Source organism: Geotrypetes seraphini, chromosome 2 (assembly GCF_902459505.1).
Source record: "Geotrypetes seraphini chromosome 2, aGeoSer1.1, whole genome shotgun sequence".
In the NCBI taxonomy this organism is placed as follows: domain Eukaryota; kingdom Metazoa; phylum Chordata; class Amphibia; order Gymnophiona; family Dermophiidae; genus Geotrypetes; species Geotrypetes seraphini.
In genome coordinates this window covers 512,841,188-512,863,695 of record NC_047085.1, presented here as the reverse complement: position 1 = coordinate 512,863,695, position 22,508 = coordinate 512,841,188, and the positions used below count along the sequence as shown (strand labels likewise).

The following is a 22,508-nucleotide window of genomic DNA, read 5'->3' as shown; positions in this document are numbered from 1 at the left end:
GAATTTTGTGTTAAACTTGGAAAGAGCAGTTATAAAACTCTTGAAATGTTCTCAACCCTGAAAAAAACAACTGCGTGGAAAGAGTTCTCTTCAGAAAATGAAGTGAAAAACACCACAGCCGTAGCGCTGAAAGCGATGTCAGACAAAAGCCTACTGCACGTGGGTTGATTCTTAAGTCAGGGCAACTATTGTTTTTCTCTTGAAAATGCGCCAACACTGGAAATCTAATATATACATTTGAAAGTGTGCAACACGTACTTCTTAATGGTGCTACCAGATGAGAGATGAGTGCAGCGGTCTGGAATTGATCACGTCCCCTATGTCAATCTTTTGGTAACAGTGGTGCATTTGAAAAGTTTTTGGTAAATTTCAAAACAAGGATGTCATTGACGCCATCAATGAGTATTTTGCAGGGTTTGTCAAAATCTATTTTACCAATAGGATGAAAAAACTGGAAACTCACTGGACTAAGAGTTACAGAATGATACGGGGAAAAAAATTATCCCCGTCCCATCCCCGCGACCACCATCCCTGTTACCGCCTCATCTCTGCAACTATCGTCCCCACCATCCCCCGCAGTATCCCTACTAGCCTCAAATAATATTAATTAATCATATTAATTAATTATGGAAACCACAAATTGAAAAGAAACACAAAGTATACTGTATGAAGAAAAAATGTTAATTATCATTTATATTTGTTTTATTTTTCAGACACTCTTAAAATCAGGCCTAATGAAAACGCTTTCTTGCAGTGTACAAACTAACACATAACAAACAAGGTTTTATTTCTTAAATATTACACTCTTGGCTGTCTTTCCAGCAGCAGTGGAAGCACCGAGCAAGGCTACTCAGTCCGATATCCTCATAACTCCATCTGGACCGGCAGGAGAGAGTGGGTTTCTGTTCCGATCCAGATGGAGTTAGGATAATCCGAACTCCATCTGGATTGGAATAAATCAACCTAAGACCGGCAGTAGGGATACAAGAAAAGTGCAGAGGAACTGGGTAAAAACAATTACGATTTACCATTGTGGCATTGGGAGGGAGAAAGCCCTGTCATTTGTAGCGTGGGGCACTGAAGGCAGGAGGGGATGGGCTTCCCTCCTTGTTTTCTCATATGATGGTATAGGTAGTCCGGGAATGTGGGAGGGGGCCCAGGGATGTAGGAGGAATGTCAGAAAGGTCTAGGGATGTCAGGGGGATGGGTGTAGGGTTCAATGGCTCAGCTGATCCTGGCAGGGGCAATCCTTATTAGCTGAGCCACTGGGAATCCTCGAAACTGGCTCAGCTGATAGGGATTCTTTCTGCCGAGATCAAAGTAGTTGGTGGCTACATCTACAAAACTTGCTTTTGTATGTTTCTCACGTGGACACTTTTATTTTTGAAAATGAGGAATAAAGTAGATGTTCTAAGGACCAAAACTTATACCTAGCTCTTTTTCAAAAATAAAAGATAGATGTTTGGCAGCTTTGAAAATGGACAATTTCCCTACTGGGTTTGTGGACATCTTGCACAAGACATCCAACCTAAGACTTAGGCACACTTTCGATTATGCCTCTCCACATGGTTTTACTCCAGTATGAATCCTCATGTGGAGTTTTAAGTGTGATTTGTAACTAAAGGTTTTACCACATTCTGAGCATGTATATGGTTTCTCTCCTGTATGTATTCTCTTCTGCCCCTTTAAAGCCAATTCCACCTAAAAATTTTTACCACATTCTGAACAAGAAAATTGTTTCCTTTAAGGGTAATTACTCCCCATATGAAGCCTCTTGTGCTGTTTTAAATTTCATTAGTCATTAAAGCTTTAACCACATTCTAGACATGTAAATGGCCTCTCACTCTCAAGGACCCCTGAAGTCATTTTAAACCTGATTGATGATACAAAGTTTAATCATACGATATATATTTATTTATTTATTCATTCATTCATTTAATTTTCTATACTATTCTCCCAAGGGAGCTCAGAACGGTTATCATGAATTTATTCAGGTACTCAAGCGATGGAGAATCTTTCTCTCCCATATGGATAATCACAGTTTTTATACATAATTAGTTGTATTCCAATTTCTATTCATTGTTGAGTTGTTATAGGTCAATATTCAGCCGGAGACAGTGAGCATGGTCTATAATCTATTTCTATGAGGTTCATCCCTTCTTCAAGTCTAAAAATGTACAGTCTACACTTAAAGTTATAGTTGAGAGTCAAGAATACCAAAGCTATAGAAGAATGCAGAAATGGTGTAATGTTAGTACACTCTTTAATATTAGTTTTAGCTTTGTACAATATTTTCTATCAGGAATTTCTGCTTGATAGTTGTTCCTTCTGCCACTGTTAAACGTTCATATACACTTTCTTTCTATATCTCCTGTATGACTCTTTCTCTATCTTTTTAAATGTGATACCCATTTAAGCTTTTACAACATTCTGCACAGCATGATTGTCGACTAAAGTTTAAATCACATTCTGAACATGTAAATGGTTTCTCTCCAGTATGAACCCTCTTGTGTAGTTTTAAAGCTAAGGGATCTCTATAACATTTGCCACATTCTGGACATGATATGGTTTCTCTCCAGTATGAATCCTCTCATGTCTTTTTAATGCTGACTGCCAACTAAAGCTTTTACCACATTCTGAACAGGTTTCTCTCCAGTATGAATCCTCTTGTGCTTCTTTAAAGATGATGGATCACTATATCTTTTACCACATTCTGAACATGTAAATGGTTTCTCTCCAGTATGAATCCTATTGTGATTTTTTAAATGTGACTGCTGACTAAACCTTTTACCACATTCTGAACATGCAAATGGTTTCTCTCCAGTATGAGTCCACTTGTGCCTTTTTAAAGTTGATTGCCGACTAAAGCTTTTCTCACATTCTGAACAGGTATATAGTTTCTCTCCACTATGCATCATAATGTGCCTTTTTAAAGCTGATGGATCACGATATCTTTTACCACATTCTGAACATGTAAATGGTTTCTCTCCGGTATGAATCCTATTGTGATTTTTTAAATGTGACTGCTGATTAAAGCTTTTACCACATTCTGAACAGGTATATGGTTTCTCTCCAGTATGAATCCTATTGTGATTTTTTAAATGTGACTGCTGACTAAAGCTTTTACCACATTCTAAACAGGTATATGGTTTCTCTCCAGTATGAATCCTTTTGTGCATTTTTAAATGTAACTGCCAAATAAAGCTTTTACCACATTCTGAACAGGTATATAGATTCTCTCCAGTATGCATCATCATGTGCCTTTTAAAAGCTGATGGATCATGATGTCTTTTACCACATTCTGAACATGTAAATGGTTTCACTCCAGTATGAATCCTATTGTGATTTTTTAAATGTGACTGACGACTAAAGGTTTTACCACATTCTGAACAGGTATATGGTTTCTCTCCACTATGCATCATCATGTGCCTTTTAAAAGCTGATCGATCACAATGACTTTTACCACATTCTGAACAGGTATATGGTTTCTCTCCAGTATGAATCCTATTGTGATTTTTTAAATGTGACTGCTGACTAAAGCTTTTACCACATTCTAAACAGGTATATGGTTTCTCTCCAGTATGAATCCTTTTGTGCCTTTTTAAATGTAACTGCTGAATAAAGCTTTTACCACATTCTGAACAGGTATATAGATTCTCTCCACTATGCATCATCATGTGTCTTTTAAAAGCTGATGGATCATGATGTCTTTTACCACATTCTGAACATGTAAATGGTTTCTCTCCAGTATGAATCCTATTGTGATTTTTTAAATGTGACTGACGACTAAAGGTTTTACCACATTCTGAACAGGTATATGGTTTCTCTCCACTATGCATCATCATGTGCCTTTTAAAAGCTGATCGATCACAATGACTTTTACCACATTCTGAACATGTAAATGGTTTCTCTCCAGTATGAATCCTATTGTGATTTTTTAAATCTGACTGCCAAATAAAGCTTTTCCCACATTCTGAACATGTAAATGGTTTCTCTCCAGTATGAGTTCTCTTGTGCCCTTTTAAAATTGATTGTCGACTAAAGCTTTTCCCACATTCTGAACATGTAAATGGTTTCTCTCCACTATGCATCATCATGTGCCTTTTAAAAGCTGATCGATCACAATGACTTTTACCACATTCTGAACATGTAAATGGTTTCTCTCCAGTATGAATCCTATTGTGATTTTTTAAATGTGACTGCTGACTAAAGCTTTTACCACATTCTGAACATGTAAATGGTTTCTCTCCAGTATGAGTTCTCTTGTGCCCTTTTAAAATTGATTGCCGACTAAAGCTTTTCCCACATTCTGAACAGGTATATAGTTTCTCTCCACTATGCATCATCATGTGCCTTTTAAAAGCTGATCGATCACAATGACTTTTACCACATTCTGAACATGTAAATGGTTTCTCTCCAGTATGAATCCTATTGTGATTTTCTAAATGTGACTGCCAAATAAAGCTTTTACCACATTCTGAACATGTAAATGGTTTCTCTCCAGTATGAATCCTCTTGTGCCTTTTTAAAGTTGATAGCTGACTAAAGCTTTTACCACATTCTGAACATGTAAATGGTTTCTCTCCAGTATGAGTCCTCTTGTGCCTTTTTAAAGTTGATTGCCAACTAAAGCTTTTCCCACATTCTGAACAGCTATACGGTTTCTCTCCAGTATGAATCCTCTTGTGTGTTTTTAAAGCTGAGGGATCACTATATCTTTTGCCACATTCTGAACATGTAAATGGCCTCTCACTCTCATGGATCCTCTGAAGACATTTTAAACCTGTTTGATGATAAAGCACAGTTACTTACCGTAACAGATGTTATCCAGGGACAGCAGGCATATATTCTCACATGTGGGTGACGTTATCTACGGAGCCCCAGCGCGGACAGCTTTTCAAGCAAACTTGATTGAAGTTTCAAGTTTGCTACACTGCACCACGCATGTGCATGCCTTCTTGCCCACTAGAGGGCGCATCCCACCTCGTGGTCCTCAGTTCCATAACTAGCAAAGAAGCCATCCCCGGGGAGGCGGGCGGGTTGTGAGAATATATGCCTGGTGTCCCTGGATAACACCTGTTACGGTAAGTAACTGTGCTTTATCCCAGGACAAGCAGGCATGATATTCTCACATGTGGGTGACCTCCAAGCCAAACAAAAAAGGGCAGGTGGGAGGATGGCAATTTAGGAAAACAGGTTACGTAACACCGACTGGCCAAACCGGCCGTCGCTTCTGGACAAAGTGTCCAGACAATAGTGGGAGGTGAATGTATGAACTGAAGACCAAGTGGCAGCCTTGCATATGTCCTCCACAGGAGTAGACCGGAGGAAAGCCACAGAAGCTGCCATCGCCCGGACCTTATGCCCCGTGACTCGACCTGGGGGTGTAAGATCAGCCTGAGCGTAGCAAAAAGAAATACAAGCAGCCAACCAGTTGGACAAGGTGCGCTTGGAAACAGGATGTCCTAAATGATTAGGATCAAAGGACAAGAACAATTGAGGAACCTTCCGATGAGACCTGGTACGTTGGAGATAAAATGCCAACGCCCTCTTACAGTCAAGCGTGTGGAGCGCCGTCTCGCCAGGATGGGAGTGGGGCTTAGGAAAGAACACAGGAAGAACAATGGACTGATTGAGGTGGAAATCAGACACAACCTTAGGTAAAAATTTAGGATGGGTGCGGAGAACTACCTTGTCATGATGAAACACAGTAAAAGGTGGGTCCGCAACCAAAGCCTGCAGCTCACTAATCCGACGAGCAGATGTGAGCGCAATCAGAAATACCACCTTCCAAGTAAGAAATTTAAGAAGAGACTTGTCGATAGGCTCAAAGGGAGGTTTCATCAATTGAGCTAAGACAATATTCAAATCCCAAACCACCGGAGGAGGTTTCAGAGGAGGACACATTGACCAGACCCTTCATGAAGCGAGTCACCAGATGATGAAGCGAAAGAGAACGCCCCTCCAAGTGACGATGGAAGGCGGAAATGGCACTGAGATGCACCCGAACGGATGTCGTCTTCAGGCCCGAATTAGACAGATGCAACAAGTATTCCAGCACCGAAGACACCGGGACCGAATCCGGATCCAGATGATGCGAGGAACACCAGGATGAAAACCTGGACCATTTCTGGGAATAACAAAGCCTGGTCGAGACCTTGCGCGAGGCTTCCAAAACTTCCCTCACAGACCGAGAAAGAGGAACCGAAGTTAAGGGGAAAGGAACCAAGCGGTCAGGTACAAAGACTGCAGATTGGGATGCAACAGCGAACCCCGACTCTGAGATAGCAGAGAGGGAAACACAGGCAGAAGCATAGGTTCCCTGACACTGAGTTGAAGAAGCAGGGAGAACCAGTGTTGACGAGGCCACCGAGGCGCAATGAGAATCATAGTGGCTCTGGACGTTTTGAGATGAACCAACGTCCTCAAGATCAGAGGAAAAGGAGGAAACGCATAAAGGAACCTCCCGCCCCAGTCGAGAAGAAAGGCATCTGCCTCGAGACGGTCCTGGGCGTACATCCGGGAACAATAGAGAGGCAGTTTGCGAGTCTCCGGGGAAGCAAAGAGATCCACCTGAGGGGTCCCCCAGCGGTCGAAGACCTCGCGTAGAACTCGGGAGTTCAGCGACCATTCGTGCGGCTGGAGAAGACGACTGAGTTTGTCTGCGAGGCAATTTTCTTCTCCCTGGATGTAAACCGCAATTAGGAAGATGTTCTGGGCGACCGCCCATTCCCAAAGGCGCAGGGCTTCCTGGCACAGGGCCCAAGAACCCGTTCCCCCCTTGTTTGTTCACATAATACATCGCCACCTGGTTGTCCGTGCGTACGAGGACTACCTGATCGTGTAGTAGGTGGCAGAAAGCTCGAGCCGCCAGAAAGATGGCACGAAGCTCCAACACATTGATGTGACAGCGTCGGTCCTCCGCTGACCACAGACCCTGGGTCCGCAGACCGTCGAGGTGGGCCCCCCAGGCGTACTCCGAGGAGTCCGTGGTCAGAACTTTGCGATGTGGAGGTACGAGAAAGAGCAAACCCCCGGAAAGATTCGAAGAGTCGGTCCACCAACGGAGCGATCGCCTCAAAGAAGAAGTCACCACTATGAGACAAGAGACTGGATCGAAGTCCTGGCGCCACTGAGAGGCCAGAGTCCACTGAGGAATTCTCAGGTGCAGTCTGGCGAACGGAGTGACGTGGACCGTAGACGCCATGTGGCCCAGAAGCATCATCATGCGTTGAGCTGATACAACAGGCAGTCGAGAGACCAGACGACCCAACCGAATCAGAGCCTCCAAACGAGGAGGTGGGAGGAACGAACGGAGGCGAACAGTGTCCAGCACTGCGCCTATAAATTGAAGTGATTGGGCCGGGCACAACTGTGACTTGGGAAAGTTCACTTCGAACCCCAGTCGTTGAAGGAAGATGATAGACTGTCGGGTCGCTGAGATAACCCCCTCCCTGGTCGGGGCCTTGATCAGCCAATCGTCCAGGTAGGGGAAGACCTGAAGCCCCCGAGACCTCAGGGCTGCAGCGACTACCACCATACACTTCGTGAAGACTCGAGGGGACGAAGCCAGTCCGAATGGGAGGACCCGGTACTGCAGGTGTAGCTCTCCCACCTGGAATCGCAAGAATTTGCGGAAGGCGGGATGCACCGGAACATGGGTATACGCTTCCTTGAGATCCAGGGAGCACATCCAGTCCCCTTCCTCCAAGAGCGGGTATAAGACCGGAAGCGACAACATCCGGAACTTTTCCCGGACCAGGAACTTGTTGAGCCTCCTGAGGTCTAAAATGGGGCGCAAGTCCCCGGTCTTTTTTGGACCAAAAAGTAACGGGAGTAAAACCCGCTCCCCCCGCTGGTCGGGGGGCACAGGTTCCACTGCCCGAAGCCTCAACAAGGCCCTGGCCTCCGCTAGAAGGATGGGTAGCTGGGCCTGATCGTATGGGCGAGCCCCGGGTGGCTGTTCCGGTGGCGTAGCGCAGAAGTTGAGAGAGTAGCCCTCGGAGACGGTCCGGAGCACCCAGGCGTCAGATGTTATCTCGGTCCAAGCCGCATAAAAGGACCGGAGGCGACCCCCTATGGGGAGGGGGTCCGGCGTGAACGCGGAGGGGAACCGGCCCCATCTGCACAGTCCGTCAAAAGGACGGCGCGGGCTTGGACGCAGCTTGCGCCGGGGGTTTTGTTTGTCCCCCTCTCCCTTGTTGTGGACGTCGAGGCGGAGGCCTAGAAAAGGCCGGTGTCGTTTTTTTGAGGGTAACGCCTCGGGGGTGGCCGGAATGGTTTCTGCGGCGTGGCTCGAGGTTTCGGTCGGACCAAGGAGGCCAAAGAGCGTTCCTGCTCCGACAACCGTTTGGTCGCCGCCTCTAGGGATTCATCAAATAACTCGGACCCTACGCAAGGCAGATCCGCTAGGCGCTCCTACAGGTTTGGGTCCATGTCGAGGGTTCGTAGCCACGCCAACCGGCGCATGGCTACCGCAAAGGCCGACACCCTCGACACAAGCTCAAACGCGTCATATACCGCGTGAAAGAGGTATAAGCGCAATTGAGACAGGTTTGACATGAATTTGGCAAACCCTTCCTTATGGGAAACCGGGAGGGCCTCGCTATACTGAGGCAGGTCCTTCACCATGCCCCGTAAATAAGATGAGAATGTGAAGGCATAGTTGAGAACCCTGGTCGCCATGAGGGAATTCGAATAGAGGCGACGACCAAACTTGTCGAGGGTCCGACCCTCCCTGCCGGGCGGTACCGCCGCAGACACTCTGGAGGGCTGTGTCTTCTTTAGCGCTGATTCGACCAGCAAAGACTGATGTGATAGTTGGGCTTTGTCGAATCCCTTGGGAGGTATTGTTCTATACCTGTTCTCCATCTTAGACGGCACCGCTGTGACTGTAAGAGGTGACGTCAGGTTTTTAAGGAAGGTCTGAAGAAGGACCTTATTCAAAGGGAGCCTGGGGGTTTCCCTCGGGGGAGTGGGAAGGTCCTGCTCCTCGAGGAACTCCTTGGTGTAATGGGATCCTGCCATGAGGTCCAGACCCAAAGCGCGTGCCATGTCCTGAACGAACCCGGTGAAGGAGGACGGCCTGGCAGGCGGCGAGGGGGGTTCTCGACCTCTCCGCCGAACAGAAGGGGGAGGCCTTGTGGGAGTAGCGTGGCTCCCCTACCGGACTCCGAGCCCCACGAGGTCAGATCTAATGGCCTCGCGGGGGTCGAGGAACGTCTGCGCCTCGAAGAGTCCCTGGGAGAAGTCCCAGGAGTTCGAGGGACCGAGGCACGCCCTCTCCTCCTCGGCGAGGAGTCTCGGGAACCTCTTCCTGCTGGGGAACGGAGAAGCCTCGGATTGTCGAGGCGTAGCTCCGAGACCCGCAAGGCCTCACCCCCGAGTGGCGAAGAGCGATCACGTCGCCGAGGAGAACCTCGCGAACGCTTGGGCTTCCTCGGACGACGTCTCACCTGAGGCCGACCCGAGGGCGAGGAGCCCCGGGAGGACCTCGAGGAAGAGGAGGAGGAGATCCGACGCACCCTGCGCACCTTCTCCCGGGGCCTGACGCTCCTCTCAGGCGGAGCACCCGAGGTCAAGGTCGAGGGTAAGGTCGGGGCCGAGGCCGGCACCTCCCCGGTACCCGAGGGAGTCGAGGCCGAGGCCTGTTGTAATTGCTCGAGGGCTCCGGAGAGCTCTGAGGCAATTAAGGCCCGGAGTAGATCCTGGAACGCCGGGATCCCTACCATGGCTGGTAGATCAGAGGCCGGGGGATGCTCCCTGGAGGGCGACCTCGGTCTCGAGTATTCCCTCGGGGCATTAGTGGCCTTAGGTTTAGGCGGGGCCGAGGACGACCCACCCGCTGTCGAGGAGCCCGAGGATGGCTTCTTAGTCGACCCTGGAGTCGAAGATGGAAGAGAGGACTTACCCGATGCAGGTTTAGATGCAGGCTTCGAAGTCGAAGGTCGAGGCGAGGCCGAGGGAACCGAGGCCGAGGTCGAGGCGGGGCCGAAGCCGACGTCGAGGCCTTCCCCGGCGCGGAGTCAACCGCAAAAAGCTCCGCCATCCTAGCACGGCGTCGGCGGAGCGCTCTGGCCTGAAAGGTGGCGCACCGATCGCAAGAACCCGTCGGATGCTCCGGCCCCAAGCAGAGCAAGCACCACCGGTGTGGGTCGGTGATTGAAAGCAACCGCTCACACCGGGTGCACTTCTTGAAACCCGTCAAGGGACGGGACATGAAAACCGAACCGGCCGGAAGCAAGGCCGGACGCGGCCGCGGCTCACGGGAGCCCCCGGAGCCGACCAAAGAAATATAATTTTTTTTAAAAAAATTTGAAGTCGAAAAGGAAAATAAAAGACAAATAAAGCACAGCGACCGACGAAAAACAACCGGACGCGGTGACAGAAGGCAAAAACAGCAGAGCTCAATTTCCACAGGGCTTCTGGCTCCGCGGAAAAAACTGAACTGAGGACCACGAGGTGGGATGCGCCCTCTAGTGGGCAAGAAGGCATGCACATGCGTGGTGCAGTGTAGCAAACTTGAAACTTCAATCAAGTTTGCTTGAAAAGCTGTCCACGCTGGGGCTCCGTAGATGACGTCACCCACATGTGAGAATATCATGCCTGCTTGTCCTGGGATAAAAATTGTTATCACAATATACAGATGTAGACTGTTTCTCATTTGGATTATTTTGTGCTTTCTTAGATATGATATCAAATCGTTTTTAAGTAATTACTTTTATTCATTTGTATTAATTTGTTATGGGTGAATATTCAGCCAGGGGCACTAAGCATAAGCTGATAACTAGATTAGTCCCAGATAGTCAAATATTGGTAGTTTTCCTGGTGAGGAATTAAAAGGGATGGCAATGACATGGGAAAAGCCCAGGACATAGCCCACGTCATTAAACTAAAGCAAGCAGAAAAAAAGACATTTGGGGCTGGATTCTGTATAGGATGCCTGGTCTAAGCAGCTGACTAAGCGGCTTTTCAGAATCACACACGGACGTCCCATTGATGGACAGACGCCTAACTCCACCTAACCATCTCAATTCTCTAACCGGCGTCAATGTCACAGATGCTGGTTAGCGAATCTTCTTGCCGCTGAGATGATCGCCACATGGGAATCTCCCTGAGGTGATCAGTTTAGCAGCCACGGCAGGGAACCCGTCTCCCCTGCAAAGTTGCCTGGCAGAAGGGATGCCCACTCCTTTCTGCCGGAACCCCTGAAGCTCCTCCATTTCTGGATGTCTGCGGCAGGAGGCATGCCCAATTCCACCGGCCTCCACCCCTTGCGACATCCCCCGGCAGGACGGATGCCCACTCCCTCCTTCTGCTGGCCTCATCATGCCCTGAAGCCTCACAAACATTCCCCTACTTCACCCCTGACACTCCTCGACATCACAAGATCCCGACAGTCCCCGAATGCCCTTCGAGTGGAAGAAAATTTAGCGAAGAACCTCAAAAAGAGAGACAAATCCTTCTTCAGGTACATTAGCGACAGGTCTATCTGCTCGAGTCTATCATATCTACCCAGCTCTCTTCCTACTTAGAAAGATTCTCCATCCTCTTACCTTACCAATATGGCTTCAGGCCCAACTTCTGCACTGAATCCCTATTGGCCTCTCTAATCTCTAAGGTTCAGCAACTGCATTCTCGTAACAAGTTTGCTGTCCTTCTACAATTCGACCTCTCCGCAGCTTTTGACGTTGTCCACCACGACATTCTAATTTTCCAACTCTCCGAGATAGGCATTAGTTCCATAGTTCTTGATTGGTTCTCCAAATTCTTGCGCTCCCGCTCTTACATGGTTAACATGAGCGGCACCTCATCCTCCCCCTGGACCCCGACTTGTGGTGTCCCACAAGGCTCACCCCTCTCCCCAATCCTCTTAACATTTACATGTCCTCCCTGAAACTACTCCAACTATCCCCCTTGAAACTCTTTACACTTACGCTGATGACATCCTCGTCCTCCTTGAGACCGACTCGAACCTCACTAACCTCTCCAGGAACATATCCTCATGCATAAAGAACCTCCAATCCTGGGCATTCACAATGCACATGAAACTAAACGAGTCCAAAACAAAACTCCTTTGGCTCGGCCAAAAATTAGACCATCTACCTTCCTCCATCCCATTGTCCACCGGCCCCCCATTACAGCTCGAGTTCTCAAGCAAAGTTCTGGGTGTCACCTTAGACTCTTCTCTATCCTTCAACGAACATCTCCAATCCCTGGTGAAGAAATGCTTCTTCAGCCTTCACATGCTAAGGAAAGTCAGACCTTATTTTCACCAAAAACACTTCACAGTCCTAGTACAATCCATCATCCTCTCCAGATTGGATTATTGCAATTCTATCTACCTCAGCCTAACCAAGAAAAGCCTCCACAGACTTCAGCAGATTCAGAACGCTGCAGCTAAGCTTGTTTTCGCGAAAAGCAAATTTGATCACGTCTCACCACTCCTGTCTAAGCTCCATTGGCTCCCAGTAATCCCCAGGATCCACTTCAAATGTGCGTGTCTGGCCTACAAGATCCTACATGGCATCCTTCCTGCCGTTATCCCTCTATCCTGGAACTCCCCAACCCCTACTTCCTCCAGATCCTCCCAAATTTTTAAACTATCCTTCCCTTCCATAAAAGGTATTTCCCATGTAGGCAAACTTGGGTCATCCCTCCTGTTATGCCCCAGCATATTACTGATAATTTTGTTTACTAATATGTATCCTCAAGTCTGCTGACCTGAACTCCTGACTCCCAAAGAACAGTAAGACCAGATGGTCTCTACAAAGCACAGTTACTTACCGTAACAGGTGTTATCCAGGGACAGCAGGCATATATTCTCACATGTGGGTGACGTCATCTACGGAGCCCCGATGCGGAAGCATTTTCAAGCAAACTTGATTGAAGATTTTAAGTTTGCTCTGCTGCTCCACGCATGCGTGCCTTCCTGCTCCACTAGGGGGTGCATCCCCTCGTGGTCTCCAGTTCACTTAACTAGCCAAGAAGCCAACCTTGGGGAGGTGGGCGGGTTGTGAGAATATATGCCTGCTGTCCCTGGATAACACCTGTTACGGTAAGTAACTGTGCTTTATCCCAGGACAAGCAGGCATGATATTCTCACATGTGGGTGACCTCCAAGCTTACTGAAGAGGGATGGAGGGAAGTTGGCAATTTAAGCGAATAGATTTCGCAATACCGATTGGCCGAACCGGCCATCGCTTCTGGACAGGGAGTCCAGACAGTAGTGGGAGGTGAAGGTATGAACCGAAGACCACGTGGCAGCCTTGCAGATTTCCTTGATAGGTGTGGACCTGAGGAACGCTACGGAGGTTGCCATCGCTCGGACTTTGTGTCCCGTTACTCGACCATGCAGCGCGAGACCAGCCTGAGCGTAGCAAAAGGAGATGCAATTGGCCAACCAGTTGGACAAGGTGCGTTTGGAAACTGGGTGGCCTAACCGGTTTGGGTCGAAGGACAGAAACAGTTGTGGGACTTTCCGGTGTGGCTGAGTGCGTTGGAGGTAAAAGGCCAACGCTCTTTTGCAGTCAAGAGTGTGGAGCGCCACTTCTCCGGGGTGAGAGTGGGGCTTGGGAAAAAACACGGGTAGGACGTTGGACTGATTGAGATGGAAATCAGACACTACTTTAGGTAGGAACTTTGGATGGGTGCGGAGTACCACCTTCTCGTGATGGAATACCGTGAAGGGTGGATCCGCTACCAGCGCTTGTAGCTCACTAATCCGCCGTGCGGACGTGAGCGCGAGTAAGAAAATTACCTTCCAAGTGAGGAATTTTGGATGGCATTTGTCTAGTGGCTCAAATGGGGGTTTCATTAGTTGAGCCAGAACCACGTTAAGGTCCCAAACCACCGGGGGAGGTTTGAGAGGGGGGTGGACGTTCAGCAGACCCTTCATGAAGCGAGTGACTAAGGGATGGAGCGAGAGGGCTTTCCCTTCCAGGGGTTGATGAAAGGCCGCAATCGCACTGAGGTGTACTCGAATGGAGTTGGTCTTTAGGCCGGAATGAGATAGTTGAAGTAGATAGTCAAGGACCAGGGGGACGGGGACCGACACCGGGTCCTGGCTGTGGGAGGAGCACCAGGTTGAGAATCTGGTCCACTTTTGGGAGTAGCAGGTTCTCGTCGAGGTTTTTCTGGAGGCCTCCAATATCTCCTTGACTGATTGAGACACGGGGAGAGCAGTCAGGGGGAGAGAAACCAAGCATTCAGATGAAGAGATTGAAGATTGGGATGTAACAGTGAACCCTGACCCTGTGACAGTAGAGAGGGAAACAGAGGCAGAGGCAGTGGATTTCTGGCACTGAGTTGAAGTAGAAGGGAAAACCACGGCTGGCGAGGCCAGCGAGGGGCAATCAGGATCAGGGTGGCTTGTACTGTTTTCAGGTGGACAAGCGTCCGCAGTATTAGAGGAAACGGCGGGAACGCGTACAGGAACCTTCCCTCCCAGTCGAGGAGGAAGGCGTCGGCCTCGAGCCGGTCCGGGGAGTATATCCGGGAGCAGAAGAGAGGCAGCTTGTGGTTGTGAGGGGACGCGGCCAGGTCTATTTGAGGTGTCCCCCACCGTTCGAACACCCCTCGTAGGGTCTGAGAGTGTAGTGACCACTCGTGTGGCTGGAGGAGGCGGCTGAGTCTGTATGTACACCGCTCGGAGGAAGGTGTTGTTGGAGATTGCCCATTTCCAGAGGCGCAGGGCTTCCCGACAGAGGGGCCAAGACCCTGTCCCCCCTTGTTTGTTTACGTAGTACATCGCTACCTGGTTGTCGGTTCGGATGAGAACCACTCGGTCGTGGAGCAGATGTTGGAAGGCTACAGCTGCGAGATAGATGGCCCGAAGTTCTAGCACGTTGATGTGGCAGCGACGGTCTTGTGCTGACCACATTCCTTGGGTGCGTAGGCCGTCCAGATGGGCTCCCCAAGCGTACTCCGAGGAGTCCGTGGTGAGTACTTTGCTGTGGGGGTGGGGTGAGGAAGAGCAAACCTTTGGAAAGATTTGAAGAATCGCCCCACCAGCGGAGCGATCGTATGCAATGAAGGAGTCACTGTCACGGAGCGGTCGATCGGGTCCCGGTCTTGACGCCATTGAGATGCCAGGGTCCATTGAGGGATTCTCAGATGGAGGCGGGCGAAGGGTGTGACATGGACAGTGGAGGGCCATGTGGCCCAGGAGGGTCATCATCTGTCGAGCTGATACCGAGGTCAGCAGGGAGATCCTTCGGCTCAGACTTACTAACGCCTCCCGGCGTGGAGGGGGGAGGAAGGAACGGAGGCGAACCGTGTCCAGCGTGGCCCCGATGAACTGTAGGGACTGCGAGGGGCGTAGTTGAGATTTTGGGAAGTTTAATTTCGAACCCCAGACTTTGTAGGTAGGTAATAGTCTGTTGGGTCGCTGAGATAACCCCTTCCCTGGACGGGGCTTTGATTAGCCAGTCGTCCAGGTAGGGGAATACCTGGAGGCCCTGGGAACGTAAGGTTGCTGCAACCACCACGAGGCACTTGGTGAAGACCCGAGGTGATGATGCTAGTCCGAAGGGGAGGACTCGGTATTGTAGGTGCCAGTTCCCCTACCTGGAAACGCAAGAACTTGCGGTGAGGCGGGGTGCACTGGGACATGTGTGTACGCCTCCTTGAGATCGAGGGAGCAGAGCCAGTCGCCCTCGTCGATCAGGGGGTAAAGTGTCGGTAGTGAGAGCATCCGAAACTTTTCCCGTATCAGGAATTTGTTGAGGCGTCTCAAGTCTAGTATTGGGCGTAGGTCCTCCCGTTTTTTTTCGGTACCAGGAAGTAACGGGAGTAGAAGCCCTTCCCCCGTTGGTCGGGGGGAACCTTCTCCACTGCTCTCAGGCGAAGCAGGTCTCGGCTTCGGAGAGGAGTAGGGATAGCTGAGTCCGGTTGGGAGGGCAATTCCTTGGGGGGTTGTCCGGGGGAATGGCCCGAAAGTTGAGAGAGTACCCTGATGAGATCACGCCAAGGACCCATGCGTCCGACGTGACTTGTTCCCAGCGAGGGGTAAAAGGCTTTGAGTCGACCCCCGATGGGAAGGAGGCCTGGGACTATGGCGGAGGGGGCCCGCCCCCTTCCGCATGCCCCGTCAAAAGGACGGGGATGGTTTAGTGGTCGCAGGCGGTTGGGACTTGGGCATGGTCCTGTGGTGGGCTTGCGGACGCCTGGGTGGGGGCCGCGAAAAAGCAGGGGTGGACTTTTGTGGGTAGCGGCGCGGAGGGGCCCTATACGGCCTGGCCGCTGGCGGTTTGGGCTTTTGCCGGACAAGGGAGGCAAACGAGCGTTCATGTTCGGAGAGGCGTTTTGTAGCCGCCTCGATAGTGTCATCGAACAATTCCTTTCCCACGCAGGGGAGGTTGGCCAACCGGTCCTGTAAGTTGGGGTCCATGTCGACCAGGCGCAGCCAAGCTAGTCGGCGCATGGCGATAGCGAAGGCTGCTTCTCTGGAGGAGAGTTCGAAGCCATCGTAGGCCGCGTGGAATAGATGAAGGCGCAGGTTGGAGAGGGACTCTAGAAGCAGGCCGAACGTTCCTTGCCGGGAGGCCGGTAGGTCAGTCTCAAAGGCTCTCAATAGTCCAATGAGGTGTTTGAGGTAGGATGTGAAGGTGAAAGTGTAGCTTTGCACCCTAGAGGCCATCATTGCGTTTTGGTATAGTCTCCTGCTGAACTTGTCCAGGGTTCGGCCTTCTCGGCCTGGGGGGACCGCTCCTGAGACCCGGGACGGGTGAGCCTTTTTCAAGGAGGATTCTACTAGCAGCGATTGGTGGGAGAGCTGTGGTTGCTCGAATCCCGGGTAAGGTACTGTGGCGGTACTTGGCCTCCATTTTGGAGGGTACCGGCCGTGAACCATGTAGGGGGGTCTCCAGGTTCCTGAAGAAGGGGCCTGTTGGAAGACCGGGTTAGGTGGTAAGCGGAGGGACTCTCTGGGCAGTGATGGCATATCCAGCTCCGCCAGGTACTCCTTTGAGTATCTGGAGTCGGACTGGAGGTCTAAGTCCAATGCGTGGCCCAATGTTTTGGACGAAGCGAGTGAAGGATGGACGGGATGTCCCCGGGGCCCCGTGCGGGGTCGGGGAACGAGACCTTCGTCGGGTGGAGAAGGATAGGGAGGCTTCCCTCGAGTATCGAGGTTCATGTTCCGATCCATGCTCCGAGACTAGGGAAGTACTGTGAGAGTGTTCCGGGGTTGTCGATCTTCGGCGTCTCGAGGGGCCCCTCGGAGACGATGCCGGAGTTAGGGGTACCGATCGATATCGGATCGGTGACCTCGATCCGGACTCCCTCGGAGAATACGTCCGAGGGGGAGTTCGGAGGATGCGCGGGTTGGAGAGTGATAACTCAGCCACTCTTAGTGGTCCCGTACGAGGTGTGGGAGAACGGCCTCGTAGAGTTGGTGAACCTCGGGCCTTCTTGGAGGTACGGCGGTTCGAGGTTTCTGTCGTTTTAAGCCCAACGTTTTGCCCCTCGGCGGTCTGCGGAGGGGAGACGTCTCGGGCGCCTCGGCAAGGAGTCTGAGGAGGATGGGATGCGGCGAGGATTGCGCACCTTTCCTCGAGGTTGATCGGTGCGAAGCTCAGGCTGGTCTGGCACGTTCGAGGTCGAGGCCGATTGAAACTGGGCCATTGCAGTGGACAGCTCCGACGTGATCATCGCTCGGAGTAGGTCCTGGAAGACGGGCACGGACAGCATCGAAGGCATGTCCACTGCTTCGGTGCACTCCACCTGGGGCGACCTCGTATCAGAGTATTCCCGTGTTGGTGGAGGCACGGCCCGAAGGCTTGGAGGGCTTAGTCGTTGTAAGCATGGGGCTTCCGCCATGCGTCGACGTTGTCCCCGAGGTTGGCTTCTTCGCTGTTACAGAACCTGAAGAGGGAAGAGGGGAACTTACCCGGGGCCGAGGCTTTCTGTTGTCCCGAGGACTTCGGGGTCGAGTCTCGAGGCGATGCCGAGGTATCAGGGGCCGAGGTCAAGGCCGGGGCCGACCTCGAGGCCGATGTGGAGGGTTGGTCCGGAGTGAAGAGGTCCGCCATGTGGGCTTTTCTTTGGCGGAGGGCCCTGTTTTGGAAATTAAGCGCACTGGGGGGGCAGGAGTCGGTTGGATGAGCCGCCCCCAGACAGAGGATGCACCGGCGATGCGGAGTCTGTGAGAGAAAGAAGCCGCTCGCTAACCGGGTGCACTTTTAAAGCCGGTCAAAAGGCCGGGACATTAAGATCGAAAAGTGGCCGCGCTCGTATTAGCCATCGTGGCCACGGGGACCCGGAAGCCTCCGGTGTCGTCGAAAACGAAGCAGGAATCAAGTAAAGTTGTAAAGAATTCGCGCACAGCGACTTAATCGAGAAAAAACAAGAAAAAAAATTGCGGTGCTAGAAGGCATTGGGGCAGAGCCTGAGAAACACGGCTTCTAGGCTCGCGGAAAATTTTGAACTGGAGACCACGAGGGGATGCACCCCCTAGTGGAGCAGGAAGGCACGCATGCGTGAGCAGCAGAGCAAACTTAAAAATCTTCAATCAAGTTTGCTTGAAAATGCTTCCGCATCGGGGCTCCGTAGATGACGTCACCCACATGTGAGAATATCAATGCTGCCTTGTCCTGGGGATAATAACCTTGCTTATTTGAGATCCTGAACCTCTTTTGATCTGACTTGCCTTGATCACAAACGGACAGCTGAGCTATCTTGACCTCTTTGACCTGGGTGTTGTCAAAACAGATAACAAAAGACCACCAGCTGCCTTACTAAGATGCCAGTAACATCAAAAGAACTGAGATCTGCTATCTTGACCTCTTTGACCTGAATATTGTCCAAACAACTTCAAAGGGACCGACCTGGGGTGTGCCTGAATCAAAGGACGATGTTACTGCAGGACCAGCTGTTTAACTCAGCAGCTTATAAGGATGGAATTCTGCTCCTAGAATCCAGAATCCATGATGTCTGTAGGGAGAAGCCACGACGTCTAAAGGGACAGTTCCTTTGGTCCACCCATCTATCTATTGCACGGATTCCCACTAGTGAGGAGGTCGTTATATGGGGTCAAGGTGATGATATTTATATTTAATTCTTATATGTGTATAATAAAGTGTTATTGTTTATGCTTTATATTGTCTGTGTGCTTTTCTGAGTGTCACTGATCATCCCACTTGTCAGAAATTAGTGGCGGAACACCTCCCCTTTAGAATCACTGAGATCTGGAATAACCTCACCTCCCCTCTCCGAACCTCAAGCTCCCTCCAACTCTTCCGCAAACACCTAAAAACCTGGCTATTCTCAAAACTGTAACACTTCCCCCCTCTCTTAGGCCTCTCACCTTCCCCCTTTACACCTAACTCTTTAATCTCTCCACTGTAGTTCCTCTCTCATCTTTCTTCCTGTAAACCGTGACGAGCTCCGCATTCGTGGAGATGGTGCGGTATATAAACCCAAGGTTTAGTTTAGTTTAGGAAAAGGAACACAGACGGATAGTACGCCTAAAAAAAACAGACGGGAAGTACGTGGAATCAGATTCCAAAAAAGTGGAACTTCTGAATGAGTATTTCTGCTCGGTCTTCACCAGCGAAGCACCGGGTCACGGTCCACACTTACAGACAAAGCAAAGAGTGAAAGACTCGTTTTGGAATTTCGAGTTCACACCCGGAGACGTCTACTGCGAGCTGACAACACTCAAGATGAATAAAGCCATGGGACCGGACAATCTACACCCCAGAGTACTCAGGGAGTTGTATGATGTCCTGGCGGAACCGCTATCCGTACTCTTCAATCTCTCCCTCAGTACGGGGAGAGTACCCATGGACTGGAAAATGGCTAACGTCGTTCCACTGCATAAAAAAGGTTGCAGAGAGGAGGCTGCGAATTACAGACCGGTGAGTCTAACATCAATAGTGTGTAAACTCATGGAAACACTAATCAAATGAAAAATAGACACGATCCTGGATGAGTAGAATCTACTGGATCCCAGTCAACTTGGATTCACCAAGGGTAGGTCCTGCCAATCCAATCTCATCAGCTTCTTTGACTGGGTTGCAAGGAAGCTGGACTTGGAAGAATCCCTAGACGTAGTGTACCTAGACTTCAGTAAAGCTTTCGATAGCGTCCCTCATCGTAGGCTGCTGAGCAAGATGAAATCGATGTGGTTGGGAGAAACGCATGGGTCAAGGATTGGCTAAGTGGTAGACTTCAGAGGGTGGTGGTTAATGGTACCCTCTCTAAAACGTCAGAAGTGACGAGTGGAGTACCGTAGGGCTCAGTCTTGGGCCCGCTACTTTTCAACTTATTCATAGGGGACCTGACTCAGGGGCTTCAAGGCAAAATAACAATATTCGCCGACGACACTAAACTATGTAACATAGTGAGTGGCTAAAATTTACACGATAGTATAACGCAGGACCTGTTTTTGTTAGAACGTTGGTCATCGACCTGGCAGCTGGGCTTCAATGCCAAGAAATGTAAGGTCGTGCACCTCGGCAGTAGAAATCTGTGCAGAACTTACACCTTAAATGGTGAGACCTTAGCTAGGACCGTAACAGAACGGGATTTGGGAGTGACTATCAGTGCAGATATGAAAGCTGCCAATCAAGTGGAGAAGGCTTCATCTAAGGCAAGACAAATGTTAGGTTGCATCCGCAGAAGTTTCGTCAGCCGGAAGCCCTGAGGTCATCATGCTGTTGTACAGAACCATGGTGAGACCACATCTGGAATACTGCGTGCAATTCTGGAGGCCACATTACCATAAAGATGTGCTAAGAGCAGAGTCGGTTCAGCGGATGGCCTCGAGGAACGTAGGGAGATGGGGAGACATGATTGAGACGTTCAAGTATATCACCAGACGTATCGAGGTGGAAGAAGATATTTTCCTTCTCCAAGGACCCTCAGCCACAAGAGGGCATCCGCTTAAACTCAGGGGAGGGAAATTTCATGGCGACATCAGAAAGTATTTCTTCACCGAAAGAGTGGTTGATCAATTGGAACAAGCTTCCGATACAGGTGATCGAGGCCAACAGCGTGCCAGATTTTAAGGGTAAATGGGATGCCCATGTGGGATCCCTGAGAGGGTGGAGTTAAGAATGGGTCATTTGGAGCGGGGGTCTCTAGAGCAGACTTAGGGGGTGGGTCTGTGGAGTGGACAGACTTGATGGGCTATGCCTTTATATGCCGTCATTTTTCTATGTTTCTAACCTTTGGCTGATGGCTGGAAAAGGAATGCCTACTCCCTCCTGCCGGCAGGCCGCCACTGCCTTCCCCATCTGGTTGCATTTTGGGATGCATTGGGGAATGGCCTAAGGCTTCCTAAAACTCCAACTGACTAGATCCCATGGGAGGGGATTTAGGGATCTGGCCAATCGGAGTCAGGCCACTCCCTATGCATCCCAGAATGCACCAAAAAGGGGAACGCCTGTCATTTTTGCAGTGGTGGGCCTGCCGGCAGGAGGGAGTTAGCATTCCTCTTGCCAGCCATAAGAAAAAGGTATGAGGGATGTTTTAGGGGCAGCAGGGGGATCTTGGGGAGTGTCAGGGTGGAATCGGTGAGTATTTGAGGGGATTTGGGGAATGATAGGGCCAGAAGCATGAGGGTTTCGTCATCCCTCCTGCCAGGGGATGTCCTCAGGAGCGGCAGAAGGATGAATTGAGCATTCCTCCAGCTGTGGAAATGGGGGGGGAGGGGCTTCAGGGGTTCCAGCAGGAGGGAGTGGGCATCCCTCCTTCCAGTCAACTTTGCTAAACTGACCGCGGCAGGGAGATTCCCTTGTCACGATCAGTTCAATGGCTGAGTCTATTTGATTGGCTTGTTAGACAGTGGTAGGACGCCTACCGCAGCCTACAATTGGGACACCATTCATAGCCTTGAGTGAGCTTACTGGCCCTTCGCACCTTCCTAGGCTTACAAAAACACCCACAATGTAGGCTGCCCGTCACTGGGTGTTTTTTTTTTAAACATGCATCCCGATTGGCTGGTTAGACAGTGGTAGGACGCCTGCTGCAGCCTACAATCGGGACACCATTTATCGAATTTGCCCCTTGGTGTCTTTTGTTTTGCCATTAATAGCGTGTCCTCTTTGCAAATACTGCACACGTGACCCACTGGAACACCGGAAATAGTTCCCCTTTTTTTCACCAGTGTGCCACATTTCCAAATAGTTCACACTCTTGGTGATATTTCCCTTGAAACAAAAATGAAGAGGAACTAAAATAAAAGAAGAAATGAAACAAAACAAAATGTTTGGGGCTGTCAATCACTAGGAATTAATGCTTTCATACATTCAACTCCACGTAAAAGGTTTCCCTTCTGCAAGCGTTCTCTGCTGTATTTCAGCTTCACCTTTCGTTTGGAGCCTTTTCTACACTGACAACACAAAAAGGGTCTCACCCTGGGGTGGATTCTCTTGGGCAATAAGAAATGATGTATCTTACCAAGGCTTTTTCCAACAGTGTCTTGCAGAATGGATTTCTTTCCTTTCTTCTTTCCCTGACGGAGCTGAAAATCCATTTGGTCGCTGTTTTTATTTCGTAAGGGT

At 50.0% G+C, this 22,508-nt stretch overlaps 1 pseudogene; it reads right to left on the bottom strand.

The window, feature by feature from the left end:
- Positions 1 to 694: 694 nt before the first annotated feature.
- Positions 695 to 22,508, bottom strand: LOC117355245 (annotated as a pseudogene).